Raw genomic sequence first — 12,404 nt, forward strand, 5'->3', positions numbered from 1 at the left:
TCTTGAAAAATGAGGTTCCACTGATATTTTCTGTAGTAAACATTTCTTGACATGAGGGATTCTTTAAAGCTTCTTTTCCAACTGCTTCATTGCTTTTGTCTGTGCTCCATCCAGCTGCTTCTCTACTTGGAAGCATGGGTGAGCCCATGATCTAGAAAGTTTTTGGCTGGCTCCTATAGGGAAAATGTCCTGGCGCCATCCCAGTTGTGGGGAACGTGGAGGGGTTAGAAAAGCTTGTGCCCTGCTGTCTCCTACCAGCAGAGGAAAAAGGAATAAAGTGGGATTAAGAGCAATTTCCTCTGTATTTCCAGTCAGCTTTGGTGCCATCTGTTGGGATTTAAGTTTATGGCTCTCATGGGGATGAATGGGGAAGGTGAATCCTGCCTTAATTTTAGCATTGCCCCACAGGGCAGGAGAGGACTCCTGCAGAGCCCTTTTCTGCCTGTAGAATCGTGGGAGTTCTATGAGCCCTCAGTTGATCCCTTCTTAGGGGAAGGAGCCAAAGATGTTCCTTCTTGTTCATCTTGCCTCTCCCAGGGCAAATCCTTGAGGAGGGAGTAGCAGTCTTATTTAAGGCAATTGAAACTATAAATAATATACCAGAGATACAGCTGCAGGTGCTGTGGGCTGCACTTCGACCTTATTCTTCTTTGGGGGAAATAAGAGGAGTGTGCAACTGCCTTTATTTTGCTAGAGACTGTGGAAGTTGGTCAGGCATGGAAGGATGAAGCGTGGCTCTCTCCTTAGTGGGAATTGGGGGAGCTTGGGTGTATACTGCTCCATGGAGAAGGGCAGGGGAGGAAAAGCTTGAACTGAAATAGTGTGTTAGATCACAGACGTGCTCTGGGGATGGCTGGGAGTCTGTGGGCACCCTGCCTACCACAGCAATTGCTCAGGGGAGGCTGTAGGGGTGAAAGTCTGAGCAGTTCTTAGGACGAAGGTTGACTTTCATCTATGAAAGTGATGCTGTGACATCTGCCCTATCCCATACTGCTGTTGCATCACATCTAAGAGACTAGCCTCAGTCTGGGTCAAGCACTTCCCTGCTCTTTTAGGCAGCCAGAGTCAGCTTGATGTGAGCAGGAACTTACTTGGGGGGCTGCGAACTCCCCAGCTCTGCAGGCAGCTGCTGGGCTGCAGTACTTCAATGCCTTTTCCCAGTACAGATGAGTTCTTCCTCTGAAGAACCAAATGGCTGCAGAGGAAGGCAGCTCCGTGATCACAGTGTGGTGTCACCTCCATCCATATCGCACTGTGCACTGCTCCCCATCCTGAGGGAGCCAGCTGGCAGCACCCAGACCTGGAGCTCTCACTGCAAAGGAAGGCTGCCACTGGGAAGGGAGCAATCGCAGTCACCCTCTGACCTACAAAGCACAGAGCTTGGAAAGCTCTCCTGTCTGGAACTCGTCTCTGGCTCTGTGGATTTTGGCGTGTCCTACTGAGTAATTCCCTTCCTTGACTGGGAAACTTTAATCCAGCAGCATGGAGAAGTTCAATAGAGGTGGAGCAACTTTTTTATTTTTTTTTTTTTTTATTGTTTTAGGCTTTTCTATGCTATCAGCACATGCTTAGTGCCTCCTTGGGAAGCTCTAACTTTCTCATTGCTTGCAATACAGACCTGCATCTCAGTTCTTCCATCAGCCATGTTTTTTGCAGGATGAGAGGCAGCAGCTGCATGGGATCCCCCAGATTTCGGGGAGCTGCATGTTGTCTCTCACCTGCCTTGCTGTGAGTTCCTGCCCTCCCCATGCCCTGGCTGGGGGGGTAGATTGATGTGGCGGAGCTGCTGTTTGCTGATATGTGTTGCATGAATTAACACTGCTCCTCAAGCACCATCCAAGGGCTGGATGGAGAATGTAGGTGTCCTTTTAGGCTGCTGTGTGCAGCCCACCCTTGTGGTCTGTTTTCTAATAGTGGTGGGTCAAGGCAGGTTTTGCCCCATGGTCGGGCATGGGGCAGAAGGCTGATGAGGATGGTGTCCATCATCACCTGTCCATTGCCACTGATGGATGCAGGGGACAGAGCTTTCCAGATCAGCTGTAGGAAACTTCAGAGCAAGCAAGAAAAGGAGAGACGTAATCCTGTAAGAATGAATTTGGTCTGTTAGGTTTTGGGATGCTTACTTATTTATGTTTTGATTTCTGTAATGCTGCCCCATCATCTCAGATGAAAGTCATCTCCAGCCAACTGTTCCCACATCCGCTGTTCCCACATTGCTGTGTCTCTGGTGCTCTCACTTGCACATGGATGGTCTCTGGCTGTAGGACAGCTGCCTTGTCTCACAGCTCTGTTGGAGCACTCACAACGAAACTGAATGGGAGCTATGAACTGCAAGATCTGAAATAAAGCAGTGACCCTCTCAACGAGAGGAAATCTGATCTGCTCAGACAACAGTGGAGGTTTTCACTTTCCCAAGAAGGATCAGGGCTGGTTGCTGATTTGTCCTCCTTCCTGGAGCAAGTTCTGTTGACTCAGGCAAAGAAAGGGCCTTTTGGGTACCAAAGCCTCTGGGTTCTTCCCCCAGCTAAGAATCCCTCCAGCAGTACTGCTCTTCCCAAGAGGTGCCCTGGGGAAGGAGGAGCAAACTTATGTCCCCTCTGCAGCTGTCCCAGAGATACAAGGACAAGATATTTCATGTGAAGGCTGTAGCAAGCCCAATGGGCTTTCTGTCTTCCCAAGAGCTGCCGAAAGGAGAGGAATGAACAAACAAAAACCAAACATCCAGGCTATACTAAGAAGCCCTGAGGCTCTTCCTGTAGTTGCTGCTTCCCAGAGAAAGGAACTGGATCTCCGCTGTGGTTCACGATTTCTCTCTGCACCTCAGCTGTGGTGACGTCCCACCTCCAGTGCCTTTTGCTCTTGGATGACATCTAATGAGATGGATGGCTGGATTCTGAGTGTCCCAATGGAGATGGCAGGTGGGTGGCCCAAGGGATGCACGAGTGGTCCAATCACTTTCCCACAGAGCTGCCAGTTTCCAGACAAATGCTGAGTCCTGATATTATTAACAACCCTACCTGCTCTGCAGGCCTGAGATGAGCAGGGCCAGGAATAGAAAGAAGGTGATCTTCTTCCTTGGCTCTTTCTTAGAAGGAAGGCTACTCATAAATCTATCCTTTCTGTGCTTTCTGCAGTGACTACATCTTTCCTTTGCTCGGTGCTGAGTGCATTCCTCCAACCCAACAGCCCTTTCCCTTTGGTTCCTGGGGCACGTCAAAGCTCATCTCAGAGGGATATTCTGATGGGGTCATATTTGGCCATGCTCCTTGTGGAGGAGATACTAGATGAGCACATTTCTTGCTGCTGTTGCGTTGATGATGAAATGGTCCGTGGGAACAGGCACTGCATCACCACTTAGTCAGGATCCAACTAAGTCCTGGTGCTAGCACTCGGGTGAGATAATGCATAGCCAGGAGCAACAGTCACCCAAAGGTATTCAGTGGCACTGCTGTAAAAATAAGTGCCTGTGCTAGCAGGATGATGTTGGCATCACAGAACAGTGACTAAAAGCCTATGTAAGGCTTTGGGATGTTTTTTGCTGTTTCAGGTGCTGTGTTGGTTAATGATCAGTGAGTGAAATTTATTAATGTAATGCTAAATGTGCTCTTGGCTGGGAAAGACAAAGATGTTTATGTTCAATATGCATCAAATGCAATCGCCGAAATGCTTTTAAGGACTAGAGATTATAGTGCTCATAACATTCCTCCTCCATGACAGGATTTCTAAGAAGATATACACAGTGGTGTATGTTTGCACAGTCCTTTGGTGGTTTCAGGTTCGTGTCAGCTGCTTAAGTTTTGACAAGCTCAAATCCATCTCTGCATTTGCTAGAAATCCTGGTGACCATGTTGGATTGGGTGGTCAGCAAGGATCTCTGTCCCTAGAACATGGCTTATGTTGTACTCTTGGATTCATGACTATCTTCTGATCAAGCCATCCATTTCTGGTCTTTCAAATGTCTTTCCCATTTGATGCAGTCTCATAAAGTATTATTTTTGCTCTCCTGCCCCTCCCAGGTGTGTTGCATTGTGCCTGTCATACTGTTGATAACTTGCTTCCCTGTTCTTCTTTCCCTTGCCTCTGACTTCTGGATGAAACAAACCTTTCAACTGCTTTAATTCAGAAAATGAGCTGTTCTTCATAGATACAGCCTCTTCTTGATGTTGTGTTGAGGGATGTGATCTACTGAGAACTGTTGGTGATAGGTAGATGGTCGGACTGGATGATCTTGTAGGACTTTTCCAACCTCTGTGATTCTATAATTCTTCTTCTAAAGCCTCAGCCTTGGTCCAGAGGAACCCCTTAGAAATCACGCTGCCTAAAACTGCTGCCTATCCCAAAGCAGACATTTGGGCAGAGCAGTTGTCTCCCACAGTCACCTTTTCAGCCACTGTGATTTTCATTTGTGTAACTGTGGGCGGGCTGTCACCTTCACTCATGTCTTTCATGACATTTATGTCACTGCTGGGCTTCTGCTGGAGCTGCCAGTCGCATTGAGCCTGGTTATGGCCATGAAAGCTTTCAGGGCTGGTTTGGGCTTGGCTGTGCTATGTGCAGGGACCTGGCTGAAGGAAGGAGGTGCTCTGTGGAGGACTCAGATAGGGGAAGCCTGATGGAAGAAGGCTTTCCCCTGTGATTTGGGCACAGCCAAGCTGCAACAAGCCCACAGATGGGAGCAGGATCTGAGAAATTGGTGCTGCTATTCTGCCCACGTCTGCTGTTGTCATGGCTCTTTGTTTGTTTGCTTGCAAAGGACCAAAGCAATGATTTTATTTTGGAAGTGATTCAATAAAGGCTAGCTTTAAAAATCTCTTATCAAGGTAGCTATTATCTGATTTTTTGCAGAAGATTCATGTTTACGAAGTAGTAAGGCAGTGATTTGGATCTCTTGTGACTTCTCTGCTGATTTGTGTTTTTTTTCCCCTTGTGTTTCAGCACAGACACGGTAATGCTGCACGACAGAACTGCGCGCACATGGGTCTCCCCTGTGTCTCAGGGTGATGTGGTGATGTGCTGTCCTATCTGTGTTCTTTCCAGAACTGCCGGATGTGATCCCTGCTCATGGCATCAGGTTTTGTTGGTGGTTTTGTTGGTTTTTCTCATTTTATTTATCTTTTTTTTAATTTATGACATTGGGAGCGAACAGTAGTTGGACATCTGGTTTCTGAGAGGGTGTGGGGTGCAGCTTTTGTTTCTTCCAGAGCAAGTAAATGAAGGCTCCTACTTCTGTTTGGCAGGGGGAGGAGGGACGGTGACGCAAATGATGCATATACTGAATAGAGCCCTTTTGCTGAAGGACATACAAAAGCAAAATAGAGAAAGATATAATGAAATTTCTAAATCAAATTGAATGTAACCAAATAGCTGGCCTTCAGGCTGATTTCTCCTGGCTTCCTCTGCCTGTGTAACCCTGCCTACCTTTCTGCAATGTTTGCAAAACAGGACACGGCCCCATGTTGCTTTTCCCCTTCTCTTGTGGAGGAACTGGGGCTCTTCTGGGGGATGAGGGGTGGGCTGGGGGTCAGGTTTCCCCTCTTCTCTCCCAGGCACTGGGGTCAGCGTGCTGTGAGCTTCTGTTAGCAGTAGCTCTGGGTCCTGGCGAGCAGCATTGGTCTCTGCTGATGTATGTTGGCAGATCCCTCCTTGTAGCTCCCACCTTGGTATAGAACAGCATGTTCATTTGCTGCCACTTGTGTGCAGGACCTCTCCTGTAGGCATGTAGCCTGCTCCTCAAGTCAGCTTGCCAGGAATTCGTTTGGACTTTAAGGTTGGGAATGGGCTGCATGGATCTCTCCGTTCCTTTGTGGTTCAGAGCAGTCACGGTTGGTGCTCCTGCACAGGGCCTGTGGTGTGCTGTGGGGCTCTTTCTGTAATGCTCCTTATTCTGCACACGCTGCTCAGAAGGCCTTTGTGGTGGCTGCCCTCGTGGGTTTAGAAAAAGGCAAAATAAATCTGTTGAAATGCAGTGTCCTGGGAGCTGAGTTTCTCCTGGCACGCTGAACAGGGGCAGCGTTTCTGGCTTTTCTTATCCCTCATGCTGGGGGGTTCCCTGCCTGTAGCAGGGTCGCCTTCCTGCCCTGTGCCCACCCGCACTTCAGTGCTGTTCAGAGATGCTGGAGGCCTTACATCTTTGCCTGCTGCATTGCTGTGTCCTGATGTATGAGCAGCTTGAGAGAAGAGAGATGGAGTTGGGGTTACTCCTGATATTGGAAGCAGAGTCGCTCCTGCTGTGAGCTTGGGGTTACAGAGCTCTCTCATCAGCCCCATGAAAAGAAACAAGGCTTGGTATGGGAAGTTAATATTGTTCTCTGAAATAGGCAGGTTTGGGGGCACACAAAGCCTTCCTAGGGCTTGAAAAATGCTCTGTTCCTGTTGTTTCAAAGCCCTTGTCTGAGAAGATGTGTAATTTCAGGAAGCACAGAGCTAATTACTTTCATTCACATTACTGTAATGTTTTCAGGAACAAAAATTTAAACTGGTTTTCAAGATTAATATTATTACTCTAAAAAAAAGTCTGAAGTTAGAAAAGTTTTCAAGCCAGGAACTGGCCTCAGGCTGGCTGTCTCTAATTACTCTGCCTGGGGGTATTCCCCTAGAGCCTAGCACCAGGAATCCTCCCATAATAGTATGCAGATAGATTTGAGCTGCCCCATGGGGAGGGCTGGGACAGGAGGGGATGAGGCTCCATGTGACAAACCATAGAGATGGTTGTGCTGCTGCTCCAGAAGCCTTGTTGCGTACTGCTGTCCTGAGTGCAGTCTGCAATCATGGTTTAACAACCTGAGCACACAGCAGAGCTCAGGAGTTACCATGGTCAGTGAGCACATCCTTCAAGATACTGCTGGAGAGGGGAGCAGAGATTGCAGTAAATGCTGGGGGGGGACTGCCAAGGTCAGGAACGCCGTCTGAAGGCCCAGTCCTGGCCAGCAGGTCTGGATCTGGGTTAGCTGGAGCTGCTCCCCTTGTATGCTGGGATAACTTTGTGAGTCCCTGCCAGCACAGAGTCCATGAGCCTCATCACTGCCTGCGCCAGGCAGCCCTGCTGGTCGGTTTGATGTTACATCCCTGCTCTCAGGCTGTGAGTTTTCTACCAGTGACTGCCAAAAGTTCAGTTTTCTGCAGGGAGTGGGGGTAGTGAGGAGAATGCCTCGAGTTTTAGACCAAACCAGCAAGTACAGAATCTCATTCAGCCTATCTCAAGAACTATTTATGTGTTGAAGCCACTGGGAAGACCTTTAGAAAGCACGCAAGGCAACAAAACAAACATGGAAATAATAGCTGTTTTCCCCAGTGATATCTACGACCCAAAAAGGATGCTCTGGTTCAGAGTGTGGCCCCTCCAACTGGGAAGGTGTGGAATAAATCCAAGCTGCTTGCAGCAGAGCTGCTTGTATTTCCACTGAGGGCTGACTTTGATTTCAGCTCCTGTTTTCCCTGGAAAGCAAACAGTCTTGTTTCTCTTGGATATAATAGGTTTAGGGAATGCCAGAAGGTTTCTCATTTCACGGTTGTCTGGCTTCTAGGCATGTGAGCAGCACTGTTGCTCAGAGGCTGTTCTGCTGCAGCTGAGGCCCATCATGCTGGCTGAGCTCTGGAAGCATTTTTTGGCTCTGCCATGGGGCAGCAGAGCCTGTGACCCTCATCCCCCTCTTCATGTTTGTCACCACAGTCCTGCTTGTTATATTTAGGAGGTGATGCTTAGCACCTTCTGTTTCCAAAGCAGCACAGTCTGAGGGGAGGCTGCAGTGTGCTGCATTGATAGGAGTTCTGTACACCTGGCTGTGACTGAAATGGATGCAGACTGAGGATTCAGCACCTATTAGCTTTAGAATTAAAGGGTAATTTTGCGTAACTTGTATAGGGATGTAAGACTTGTGATTCATGGCATTTTTTTTGTATTTCAATATCATGTCAGGTCCCTGGCTGCAATTGGGATCTTCTTAAAGAAGATTGCACAGAGCAATGTAATGGGAAATGATTGAGACCATGCAGGACTTCCCTAACAGGGCATCTGAGAGGCAGAATCACTTCCCACTTCTGGGAAAAGTAAAACTATGTAGATGTAATGCTGACCTCCTGGAAGACAGCACAAGGATGTGTATTTTAAAGACATTTGTGTGGTTGCATCTCTCTGTGTGCTCTGCCATCTGTTTGGTGGCCAGCAAACCTGGTCCTTTGGGGGGATGTACCGAAAGAGAATGTCAGTTTGTTACTGGCTGTCCTCATGGAGTGGTCTCATCCTGCTGTGTGCACAGAGGAGAATCACAGAATGCCTTGGGTTGAAAAGGACCTCAATGCGTGGCTGTGCTTTCTTAAACACTGTAACTGAGAAACAGTGAAAAAGGTTCATGAAGCCATGGGAATCTCTAAAACCTCAGAAATGTTTTTGTGAGCAGTTGGTAAACGCAAGAGATGATGAAGTAAACCTTCATTTTTCCTTTCTTGCTCTTTCTGGTGAGGCAGCCTTTGCTTGTGAGGATGAGAATTCGTATGCTCTGAAACTTTTGTCTTCTGTGTCTTTATTTTCATGAGCTGTGGCTACTTTCCATGAGCTGCATGAATGAACGAGGAGCAACCATTGCTCCTAACATGAGCTCTTGGAGTTCAGCATCTCCAGTGTGATGCCACCTTCTGCACAGGCTTTTAGTTGCCTCGTGATGCTCAGCCCAGAAGATCCCATCAAGAAGATCCCAATTCAAAATGTGCCCTCCACTGAAGGATGCCTCGATGCAAACCCCTTTTGGCCTGCAGGCTGAGGATGTGCCCCAACAAGGTGGGGGAGAAGCTTCCAGCTTTTTTTCCTGTGCTCCTCTCCTAGGTCAGGACCATCTATAAAATAACTGCCAAGCGATGGGAAATCACCTGGAATGAAAGCAGTTACAGATAACAATTCTTTATTAGCGTTACTTCCTTATTTTGGAGACATTCTGTTAATGATTTTATGCACTTCATTGTTTGATTGTTTGTTTTTTTTAACTCTGACTGTCTTTAATTGTGTTTAGTCAAGCTGCACTTATTTTTATTACTGACACCACCATCTTCCCTTCCCTAGGCTGAGGCCCTAAGCTGCACGGGCTGCGGCTTTTCTGTCTCCAGCATTACTCCTGTAGAAAGATTTGTTTCAAAAACCAGCTTGACAGTGGGGAGTTGATGCCACTTTTCCATGCAGGTGCCTCACTGATATTGTGATCAGCTGCAATCTGAAAATTACTTCAGCAGATGAACTCCTTCCTTGTATTTATATATAACACCTTGTATTTTAGGGAACCAGGTGTTGCTTGTTCACGAACTGTGCCTAGGAACATGTGAACTCCCACACTGCTCACCATCATGTTACAGAATCACAGAATGGCTGTAGAATTGCTGGGGGAACAATGCAGCTTTGGGCTCAAGCAGGACACTGTCATTGGTTTGTGATTGCAGGAACTGGTTGGGCTGCTCTCTGAATGCAACGAAAACTTCTGTTGGGTGCCCACTGATTGCATGGCATGCTGTGGCAGTGGTTGACTGGATTGTACTCCAGCCCCAGAGTCTTAAAACTCAACCACAGATCTGTCTCTTTATCTCCTGAGAAATGCATCACTTGCAGCTTTCTGCCTCTGCTACCCTCTGAGCACTGTAAAAAGGAAGTGAAGGGAGGAAAGTGTTCTTGCTGAGTATAGTTTCCTTAATGGATGATACAGGAAGTCTGAAAATTTATTTATTTTTTGTTTGTTTGTTTTCCTTGCGAAAGGGATATATAATTAAATTTCTTTCCTGTACGGACTATAGGGTACCTGGGAAACTCATCCTATTTGGGATCATAAAGATGGAATCAGCTGCACACAGAAAATGCTGCTCGTTTCCCTCCCCTGGGCTTCTGAGAACAATTTATGAGCTCATGGCTCCTGCTGTCACTTTGCTCTCCTGAAAGAAAAGAGCTTGTAGAGCAATCTTGGCTGAGGAGACTTTAAGTCTTGATCCTCTTTGTAAATGAAAGCAAAACATATCAGAAGGGTAGAGCATTACTCTTCCATCTTTTTTTTTTTTTTTTTTTTTTTTGTTTTTTTTTGTTGTTTTTGCTTTTCTTTTTTGTTGTGTAAAACAGAAAGTTTAGACAAAAGTGCACTTAAATGTGACTGGTCTCTTCCATTTGCCTTGTTTGAGCGTTCTTGCCTACCTGCCTAATAGGAGCCAAGATGGGCTCCTCAACACTAATTCACAGAATCATTTGAGTTGGAAGGAACTCTTAAAGGCTGTCAGATCCCACCCCTGCACTGAGCAGGAGCACCCACAGCTCTATCAGTGCTCACAGCCCGTCCCCTGACCTTGGCTGTCTGCAGGGATGGGGCACCACCACCTCTTTGGGCAACCTGTGCCACTGACTCACTGCCTTTGGTGTAAGGCTTTCTTCCTTATAGCCAGTCTAAACCTGCCCTCTGCACCCACTTGCAGTCAGGGATTGCCTGTAGGCTTGGTGTTCCCAGAACTGATGTGCCTTCCCAGAAAGTGCTGGTGGACTAACACCAAGGGACTGGTGTAGCTGGTGTCAGTGGGAAGCTGTGCACAAGCAGTGCCATGGATGTTGTGTAGGGCATGGCATGGGATATCCTGAGCTGCTGACATAACCATGTCTAACAAGCCCCAGGGAAGGGGCAATGTGAGATTAGATAGCAGAGACTGCGGAGGCTGTGCCTGAAGATGTGCTCTGGCTGCTGTGCTTTCTTGGAATAGGGGAAGAGCACTGCAGGCTCCTTTGTTCTAGAGACCAAAGTGATTGTAATCAGAGCATCAGAGGCCAAGTGGTGTTTAGTGCTCCCACGTTCCAAATGTCCCTGTGTTGTGGCAGATGTATTCACTCACTCAGATCCGCAGGAATGGACCTATAGCGAAACCCTGCTGGGTGAAATGGGAAATATGAGGAGATTTCACTGCTAGTATAGGAAGTGCTTGTTCTCCCCAGGTCTCCTGACCGTGCCCCCACCTTCTCGGGTCAGCTGTTACCTCGGGCAGTGCTGGGGTCCCCTCGGACCCCCCTTGCTGGCACAGTCCCAGCGGGTACCCAGCCCTGGGGGCTCATGCTGTCTGCTCTGCCACTCCTGTGCAAAGCAGGATGGCCATCCAGTGGCTGATGCTGGGACTGCCCAGGAGCTTCTTAGCCCGACCTGTTCCAGAAGGTGTGAGATGCCAGGCCTTACCTCCGGTCAGCAGCACGCTCAGTGGAAATGCAGCACAGCACCCGCATTGCAAAATTGCAGTGAGAAAGCTTTGTTGGATCGTGTGTGCTTTGGGACAGAATAAGCCTTGCTGGAGTATTTTTCTTCTATATTTTTTTTTATATTGAAAATATATTGTCTGAATTGTTAGCCTTCCTATCTGGAAATGGCTGGGTGCTCCGTGAACTGCTGCTTCTGCTTGGGTTAGGTTTGGTTCCTCATTCTTCAGTCAGAGGATATTGTTCTTTCCCGATGTTTTTGTTTCCATACAAACAGGTTGTAGGGACTTCCGAATGCCTAGGAAATAACTGCTTAAGCTTCTGACGGTGTGTTTTCTTAGTGATAAGTACAACCTGATTGTGCGCTGGGCTTTTACAGTCTCTTAACAATGGTACATGGGAGAAGGTTGTAAACTAAGAGGGGAAATCTAGATTAGATCTTGGAAAGAAATTGCTTATTCAGAGAATGGTGAGGCTCTGGCATTGCTCCTCAGAGAAGTGAGGATGCCCCATCCCTGGAGGTGCCTAAAGCCATGGATAGGCTCTGGGCAGCTGAGTCTTCTGACCCCTTTTAGAAAGGAGGAAAGAGATTGATGCCTTGCAAGCATGTTTCTACAAGTATGTAGGAGTGAGCTTTTGGGCAGCTGCTTTTGAGATGGCATGTTAATGTTCTAAAATTCTCCCAGAACTAAGAAGGAAAGCAAAAAATCTGAGACTGAGTGCCTTAAATTTATTGCTCTTCAAACACTGTGGTCAGAGAAACTTCCAATGGCAAAGTCTTTCTGCCTTGTTACTTGGAAAGAAAGTACTGGGTGAAATTGGTCAGAGAGGCTTTCCCAGAAGCACCCAGCCCCTGGGACGCTACGGGGACAGGGCAGCATCTCAGCACCACTACCCCAGGATGTGTGATGCTTCCCCATTTGAGTCCTGATGTTTCTGTCCAGACCCTCCCAGGCTTCTTCCCCAGCTCCAGAAAGTCTCAAATCAAGTGCTGCGTGGCTTTTGCTTCTTCCTTCCATGCTGTAAGAGATGATAGCACAGTGAGGTCCCAGGGCAGCACAGGCTTAGTTTCTGGGGTACAGTTTGAGTAGGGGAGGCAGCTGTGCTCTGGTGCTGCCCTTTGTGTTCTGTGATCTGGCTGTGTAAACACTGCAGACAGCCACAGGTCTGATGAAGCCCCGTGGAAGGAGTGGTGTTTTCTCCACGTTAA

This window comes from Centrocercus urophasianus, unplaced genomic scaffold, assembly GCF_019232065.1.
Source record: "Centrocercus urophasianus isolate 14NV4802_14NV808 unplaced genomic scaffold, USGS_Curo_1.0 seq_41, whole genome shotgun sequence".
Lineage (NCBI taxonomy): Eukaryota > Metazoa > Chordata > Aves > Galliformes > Phasianidae > Centrocercus > Centrocercus urophasianus.